This window comes from Gossypium arboreum, chromosome 2 (assembly GCF_025698485.1).
Source record: "Gossypium arboreum isolate Shixiya-1 chromosome 2, ASM2569848v2, whole genome shotgun sequence".
NCBI lineage: Eukaryota > Viridiplantae > Streptophyta > Magnoliopsida > Malvales > Malvaceae > Gossypium > Gossypium arboreum.
The window spans coordinates 111,714,550-111,724,216 of record NC_069071.1 but is presented as its reverse complement, the minus strand read 5'-3'; positions in this window follow the sequence as shown (position 1 = coordinate 111,724,216).

Genomic DNA, 9,667 nt, shown 5'->3' with positions numbered 1-9,667 from the left:
TGTATATATCCTTTGCAACGAGTAGTGATATGTAGGGCCTTCGTAGATCCCATGCCCTCCCAGAGGTATTTTATCATCATTGAAAAGATAAAATTGTCGATATTTGTATTATTAACTAGACGGTCTATCTTGTTCACAGAGATATCATTAGCAACATAAGTTTCATTCAGCACTTTTATCAATGTGCTACGATATGTCTCTGAGCTCAAGAGCAAGGCTAGTACTGATATGCATGCTGGTTGTTTGTGTAGCTATTCTACAACATTATACTCACTATGCTTCAATAATTTCAGGAATTCCATAGCCTCATTCTTAGTTACTGGCTCATTAACATATGATTCAAGCCTAGCTGTCTTTTCTCTCTTTTGCTCAACTATCAGGGTTTTTCCTTTAATAGACTCGGTTCTTGCATTTTCAGGGTCATAGCGCCTCCCACTGTGCGTGTAGAAATCAATATCCTGGCTCTCTTTTGAAGTGCTAACTAAGTTATGCTCTTTTTGGATTATCATGTTACAGCCATAATTTCATGGAACCATTTTGCTGTCATTGTAGGGAAAGGCTGCGGGTTTCTGAATTATGACTCTTGGCGCAACTTGTGTTCCTGCTTCATTATTTCTTGGTCATGAAATAATCACCACTGGGTGGTTAACCTTGTGGACCTTCTCCATTGATCCTTCCTCTGAGGCGCAGATGTCTCCTCTTTCAGAGCCTTTAACATCTTAAAAAAATTCCAACTCCTTGTTATCCATCAGACTTTGTACCAAAGCTTTGAATTCAGCGCACACTTAGATTTCATGACTTTGCTCAATGTGAAACTTACAATATGTCCTCACTCCTTTAGGTACCTTCTCTGAATCTTGAACGATTAATCCTACATCTATCATTTTTTCCAAACCCATTTTAGTGGGGTTTTTACTTCTGCAACATCAGTTTTGGTCCTCCTTCCTCCACTTTCAATTATCATGTTTACCCCTTGATCTGAATGACTGGGTAACGGATTTCTGATGAATTATCGAACCTTACGATCCCTATATTGATGAACCTTTTAATCAACTTTTTAAATGCAGTGCAGTTCTCAATTGAGTGTCCCATTATTCCTTTGTGGTACTCGCATTGAGCATTCACATCATATCATTTTAGGAACGAAGGTTGTATGGGTTTCAAGTAAAACAGGGATACTACATGTGTATCGAATAAATTCTTATATAATTCCCTATATGTCTTCAGGATAGGTATGAACTGGAGCTTTTATATGTTTGACCTTGAGTTAGGTTTCAGCCTCGAAGAGCCTTGATGACTGGCTGTCACCGTCTTTGGTTGGCTCACAGTGACCTGTTTTGAATAGCTCTTGTTATACACATTAGCGATGTTCACTTCATTTTCCTTCTTTCTTAGGGCTGATCTTTTGGTGTTTTCCCATGCATTTATTTTCCCACTCCTTACTGCATTTTCAATCATCTCACCAGACATTACTATATCTGAAAAGCTCTTGGTAGAGCTTCCTAACATATGGTTAATAATCGGGGCATTCAGAGTATTTATGAAAAGCATCGTCATTTCATTTCCCAAAAGAGGTGGTTGGACTTGCGCTGCCACCTCTTTCCATCTCCAAGCATCCTACCTGAAGCTTTCACTTTGCTTCTTTTCCATGTTTTGTAGTGTAATTCTGTCGGGTGTCATGTTAGTCACATGGCTGTATTGTTTTATGAAAGTCTGTGCCAAGTCTTTCTAATAGTTCATTTTGGCGCGATTTAATTGGTTGTACCACTTGGCAGTTGGCCTGATCAGACTATCCTAGAAACAGTGGATTAATAATTGGTCATTATTGACGTATCCCGTCATCCTCTGGCAGAACATTGTGATATGGGCTTCAGGACAACTAGTCCCATTATATTTTTCAAATTCTAGAGTTTTGAATTTTGGTAGGAGTACTAGATCTGAGACTAAGCTCAAATCCTTAGCATCAACCCCTCAAATATCGTCAGCTTTCTGTATAGCTCTAAATTTCTCCTCTAACCACTTGCACCGATCTTTCAACTATTTTGGCAATTCAACTCTTGCTTTATCCATTTCAACCACATTGTCCAAATCAGGAACAACTAGATTGGTCAGATTATCCCTAGGGTTGGAACCTAAACTCTTAGGGTAATTCACCGGTGCTGAAGTGTCGCCTTGATATTGTTGAGGTATTATGGTAACGGGTACCCTTCTTGGATATGTATCTAGTTGGGCTTGGACATTCACTGGGTAAAGCCTGAGGGTACATAGGGTCTTCATTATCATTCCAAGGGTTATTCACATTATTTTTCCCTTTTTCAGTCCCTCCAGCCAGCAACTAGGTCAACTGGCTTATCATGCTTCATTGAGACTCTTGTATTTGATCTCTCATACCTTATTGTACCTTAGCTAATTGTTCCTGCAGCTGCGCTTGCAACTGATCTTGTATGTCTTTTTGAATTTTTTTCAATCTCTCTAACCTTTGATCTGTTGCTCTGGTTTTGCCTCGAGTACCGTAACGATATTCGATTGGCAAATTCTTGTTGGCTTCCAGGGTAACTGTCATAATTTTAATTAATTAGGGTCTTTTTATGAAACTTAATGTATGTGATGAAATGTAATGTTAATGAATGAAAGATGAATGCACAAAGAGGCGTTGATTCTGATTCAATTCTATTAGAATAACTTTACTAGAAAATGAATCTTTTTACATAAAGCGGATATATTTTACATGCATGGCATTGCCCTAATACTCAAAGCCTTGACTTTCTTAAGAAGCCAAGCTAATTCTCGGCCCCAATCTGATTCTGATTCGTATTTTAAGCTTAGCATGTCGGCTTGAACCACTAGGGTTTGCAAATATCGGCTACTTCCTGTATTTAAGCCATAGCTTCGCCCATGATGTGATCTCTATCTCTAATCTGACATTGAGAGCGTTGGAATTGCTCTTTCCAGTGTTCATTATTTGTTTTTAGAAGTTCAACTCGAAGTTCACAGTTTTGCAGTGCGGTCTCGAGCTCTTCTATCTTTCTTTTCAACTCTTCAATCTTATTTAGACTTGCTTTCAACTCAATTGCGGAGTTGCGACTACGATATTGACACAGTGAATTTTCTAATTCTTTTACCCAGGCTCTTAATCCAACCTTTTCATTTCGACTTTCTAACAAATCCCTTTCTAGAGTATCTTCTTGAACTCAAGCATCTTGGAATTTCTTTTCCCACTTATCAGCTCTAATCTTTTCTTTTTTGATCTCTTACCGCCATTGCTCCGATGTTTTACCCAACCCGATAGTCCTTATCAACAAGCATAGCTTCTTATAATATGTTTTTAGACTGTCTAAGTCTTCCTTATCCTTGTTTTTTCATTTTCTCATTTTCTCAGCTTCTAACTTCTGGACGTCGACGTCTAATCCTAGCTGCATCTTTTCCTCTTCTAGTTGTTTTATTTTTTTTCAACTCGAAACTCCTCTTTTCAAAGTCTTGTTTTATGATTTCCAAAGCAGACGAGATTACTTGTAGGTGTTCTTCTATCAGCCGAGTTTTTTCTTTATTTGACAAAGGGACATTGTCATTGACTCTTTTGCCCTACCACCAATCATATTCGGGGGTTGTCATGGGATTTGCAGTAAACCTTTTCTGTAATGACCCAAATTTTAAGGTCATCAGAAAATTGAATTTTCGGGTTATAATTTTCGTAAAATTAGATTCGTAAATATTTATTAGAAATATTTACGAAGTTAAGTGAGAGGTTAATTAGATTTTTATTAAGTAAATTTAGCTTAATCAAGGCTAATTTAGTGAAAGGACTAGACGAATATAGTGTAAAAGTTTAATTATAAACTATAAAAATTCAAGGGATTAAATTAGAAATTTTACCATAAGGTGACAAGTGTATGGTAAGTATAAATACATGTGTATTAATTTAATTAGTACAAATGTGTGAGTATATATGTATTTACTTATTATATAAGTAAATAAATAATTATTACTAAATATAACAATATAATAAAATAAAGAATGAATAAAAGAAATAAAATAAAGAATGAAAAGAAAGAATGAAAAACGAAACAGAGCAGGGAAAGAAAGAAAGTAAAAGGGAAAGAAAAAGAAAAGGGAAATTTAGAGTTTTGGAGTTCCAAGCTTGATTGGTAAGTCAATTTGATCCCTTTTCTTACAATTTTGATGTCTATGGAATCCTAAGAAAGAATAATACTTGAGTTATGTTAAAATTTAGAAAGTTATTGAATTTTTAGATGTTCATTAAGTTGAATAAATGGAAGAATTAAGTGTTAATTTGATGGAAATTCAAGTTAGAAGTGGGAGAAGGATTAAATTGCTTATGCTTCACGATAATTGAAACCGCATGAACGCAATTATCCGACACATGATCTAAAATTAGCTGCAGTGATATTTGCTTTGAAGATTTGGAGACATTATTTATACAGCGAAAAGTGCTATATTTGCACTAATCATAAAAGTCTCAAGTATCTTCTATCATAGAAAGAGTTGAATTTGAGACAGCATCGGTGGATAGAACTTTTAAAGATTATGATTGTGTTATTGACTATCATCCAGGTAAAGCTAATGTGGTAGCTGACGCGTTAAGTAGGAAGGCTGCAATTGAGTTAAGAGCAATGTTTGCACAGCTCAGTATTGTTGATGATGGAAGTATTCTGGCTGAATTGAGAGTAAAATCAGTAATGTTTGATAAAATCAGAACAGTACAGTTAGAAGATGAAAAGTTAACGAAAAAGAGGAAAATGGTACAGAATGGTACAATAGAGAACTTTAGTATTGATGAAAATGACTCTCTGAGATTTCAGAATCGACTTTGCATCCCAACTACTTCTGAAATTAAGGAATTGATTCTTCGAGAAGCTCATAACAGTCAGTTTGCATTACATCCAGGAGGAACGAAGATGTATCGTGATTTACGGGAACTGTATTAGTGGCCGAGTATGAAGAAAGATATAGTGGAATCTGTAGCTAAATGTTTGACTTGTCAATGGGTAAAGGCAAAACATCAAGTTTCGACAGGGTTGCTTCAGCCTATTAGTATTCTTGAATGGAAATGGGACCAGATAACGATGGACTTTGTAACCGGGTTACCGATGTCAACTAGTAAGAAAAATGCTATTTGGGTGATTGTTGATCGGCTTACAAAATCAGCTCATTTTATAGCCGTCAGAACTGACTGGTCGCTACAGAAACTTACAGAGGTGTATATTCGAGAAATTGTAAGATTACATAGTATTCTTGTATCAATAATCTCTGCCCAGGATCCACAGTTTACATCAAGGTTCTGGAAACAGTTGCATGAGTCTCTCGGTACTCAACTTCATTTTAGTACAACTTTTCATCCACAGACCGATTGACAATCAGAACGAGTTATTCAGATTTTGGAAGACATGCTCCGAGCTTGTATTATTGATTTTGAATCTGGTTGGGAACATTATCTACCATTGGCTGAGTTTGTATATAACAATAGTTTCCAATCAAGTATTCAGATGGCACCATATGAAGCTTTGTATGGTCGAAGATGTCGATCACCAGTGTGTTGGACAGAACTAAATGAAAGAAAAGTAGTTGGTCTAGAGTTAATTCAAGAAACAGAAAATGCTGTTAGAAATATTCAAGAACGATTAAAAGTAGCTTTCGATAGGCAGAAATCATACGCAGATCTAAAACGACGGGACATTAAGTACTCAGTTGGAGACAAAATATTTCTTAAAGTCTCTCCTTGGAAGAAAATTTTGAGATTCGGTCGGAAGGGTAAATTGAGTCCACGATACATTGGACCGTATGAAATTATAGAAAGAATTGGACCAGTGTCATATCGTTTAGCTCTACCTCGTAAATTACAGAAGATTCATGATGTTTTCCATGTTTCTATGTTAAGAAGATACTGGTCAGACCCATCTCATGTAATTTCAACTGAAGATATAGAGATTCGACCAGATTTGTCATATGAAGAAGAACCGGTTAAAATACTGGCACATGAGGTAAATGAATTACGTAATAAATGAGTTCCTCTAGTAAATGTGTTGTGGAGAAGTCACAATATTGAAGAAGCAACATGGGAACTGGAAGATATAATGAGATCACAATACCCCCATCTCTTTATAGGTAAATTTCGAGGACAAAATTTATTAAGGGGGGAGAAATGTAACGACCCAAATTTTAAGGTCATCAAAAAATTGAATTTTCGGGTTATAATTTCCGTAAAATTAGATTCGTAAATATTTATTAGAAATATTTACGAAGTTAAGTGAGAGGTTAATTAGATTTTTATTAAGTAAATTTAACTTAATCAAGGCTAATTTAGTGAAAGGACTAGACTGAATATAGTGTAAAAGTTTAATTATAAACTATAGAAAATTCAAGGGATTAAATTAGAAATTTTACCATAAGGTGACAAGTGTATGGTAAGTATAAATACATGTGTATTAATTTAATTAGTACAAATGTGTGAGTATATATGTATTTACTTATTATATAAGTAAATAAACAATTATTACTAAATATAATAATATAATAAAATAAAGAATGAATAAAAGAAATAAAAGAAAGAATGAAAAACGAAACAAAGCAAGGAAAGAAAGAACGAAAAAGGGAAAGAAAAAGAAAAGGGAAATTTAGAGTTTTGGAGTTCCAAGCTTGATTGGTAAGTTAATTTGATCCCTTTTCTTACAATTTTGATGTCTATGGAATTCTAGGAAAGAATACTACTTGAGTTATGTTGAAATTTAGAAAGTTATTGAATTTTTAGGTGTTGATTAAGTTGAATAAATGGAAGAATTAAGTGTTAATTTGATGCAAATTCAAGTTAGAAGTGGGAGAAGGATTAAATTGTAAAAGAAAATATGCGTCTTGCAATAATAGGGATTGAATTGAGAAGATGTTATAATTAGTGTTTTATGCTGAAAATTTAAGAGTTGGAATAGTTTAAAATGATAATTGAATGAAAATATAGGATTTATTTTAAAGAAAAAGAATAATTATGGTAGAAGGACTAAATTGGAATTTAAGTAAAAGATACATGGAAATACAAGAGTATATTATTAAATAACATATATTGATAATTTTAAATATTAAATTTTATGTAGCCAACGCAGCACCGGAAACATCATCGAAAAAGGGAAAGGAGAAAGTGAACGAGGATACCGAGTAAACCCGAGAAATTCGGTTTGTATTTCTATAAACTATGCTTAATGATTTAATACAATGTAATTGCTACCCTTAGTAGTTAGAATGTATAATGAATGATATGATGGAAAATGTTACTGTTTCTAATTATAATGATATGATTTGAATACACTATTAACAGTGTCGGGTTAGTCGGATATAATTGGCATGCCATAGGATTGGAAGTGTTCAAGGATATTCCGACTGTGTGTCGATGAGACACTATAAGTGTCGACTCATCGTGATGTTTGATTAGTTACGAAGAGGTACTCTGACGACTATGATTTATTCTATCTCTTTATTCTTTGTTACCTACGGGTATTCCAGTTTCGGCCGATGAAACACTGTACATTATCCCCGGTGTGTGGTTTGGATCCGTGTATCCGTCCAGGTCCGATTTATGCTAATAGGGGTAATTGAAAGTACTAAAGACAAAGACTGACTGCTATTGATTATGTTACTGTGACTGCTATACAAGTATTGAAAGATATTGAATGATATGAAAAGAATAAAAAAATTGTTTTAAATACATTTAAGACCTATAAGTTAAAGGTAAGTGATGAAGTCAATAAGATTATGCAATAAAAGTTATGCTACAATGTATATACATAGCATATTATTGTTTTAAGTATTAGTTTATAGAAATACCATTGAGTGTATACTCAGCGTACAGTATGTTTCCGTGCGTAGGTTTAGGCATGAAAGAAAGTTAAGGACTCAGCATCCAAGCTAATTCCGGATTTAAAGTGGTGAATACTTTTCTTTTGGTAAAATGGCATGTACCTAAGTTGTTAAGGTGTTATTTTGTATATGATAGTGTATAAACATGAAAGTTGTTGAAGTATGGTATGAAATATGCATATTTTGAAAGTTAAACTTATATGAGTTTGACTAGTATGATAATGTTGTATAATTTTGATATGAATTGTGGTATAATATTCTTAAGAGGTAATGAATGAATGAATGAATGAATGAATATTTGCTAAGTTTGAATGGTATAATGAATGATATTTGATTTAGGTACTATTAGTAAATGTTTGGGCATGAAATAGATATATTTGGCATGTGAAAATTTCCTTAATCGAAATTAAAAAGGGGTGGTAAATTGGCTTAAATCAAGCCTATATAGTGCCACACGGTCAGGGGACATGGGCGTGCCTTATGGCCATGTGAGAAACTCAGTAACCTCCTAAATATTACAAGGCCTTGACATACGGGCGTGTCATTTGGCCGTGGGCTTAAGTCAGTAGCTAGCTATGTACCACACGGCTGTAGCACACGGGCATGTTCCAGGCCACACGGGCGTGTCCCAAGCCACACGGTCGTGTGCCCCTATCTTCAAGAAATTTTTTTCTAAAGTTACAGTTTAGTCCCAAATCACTTCTAAGACATATATTAGGCCTCGTAGGCCCATAATAGGGACTTTATGTTGAAATTTGATGAATATTGATCCAGAATGTAAAGTGTATGACTAGGTTTTGTATAAACGTTAGTGTTTAAGTCCGGTAATATCTCGTATCCCTATTCCATTAACGGCGTGGGGTTAGGGGTGTTACATTTTCATTCTATGAATTTGATTTACATTTTCATTCTATGAATTTGATTCCAAGCGTTCGATATTTCACGAACCCTTTTCTTGTAATTATCACCTTTGTACACAAACTAACACTGATCCGACCCTTGCGTTGCTGGTATAAACCTCGACTTATATTGCCTCAATACAAGTAAAGGGGCATATCCAATAGCTCCCCATATCCTGAGTAGAGAAACCCAATCGAAGTCTCCATATCGATACAAAATATCATCAGGGATCATCCAAGGGGCCCCCTATTCAATGTATTCATCTTGGAGACTCTAAAGAATTGCCATCCATTTCTTCTCCGAAATGTCGTCGGGCCTTGGCGCGGCCACAGATTCTTTCAACAGAGAGTAGTTCTTGGAGAATACTCGATAGATACCTTTTCTACCTTCCAAAAGTGGCTGTGGAACCATACTAACAAGAGTTGCACACACCCAATGAATCTTTCTTCATCCGCTCTTCGGCATGCATTTAAAGATCTAAAAGTTTCAGCCAAAATTATCGGGATGTGCGTGACTTTTTTGTCAAGCCAGTCAGATAGTTCCGAAATTGCCTCATTTATGTGCCCTAGTGCTTTGGGGAAAATAATCAACCTGTAAATACTCAAAGCAAAGACATCGACCCTTTTCTCGTATCTAGATGTGCCAAGATCAAATCCTGCAAACTTTTCCAAGGGATACATTTACTACCTCCATTTTGTTTAATCCAAGCCGCGACCCATTGCTCGCTCATCCCCGTGATGCTCATTAGCTTCTTTAGGAAAGATGGGATGTTGGTGGCACTAGAATAAGCTTTGTCAGCTTGAATCCTCGGGCAACGAAGCAAAGTTGTGTATTCCTCTACTGTAGGCACCAAATCCACTTTCCAAAACTAAAGTAGCTATAGGCGAGGTTCCAATACTGAGCT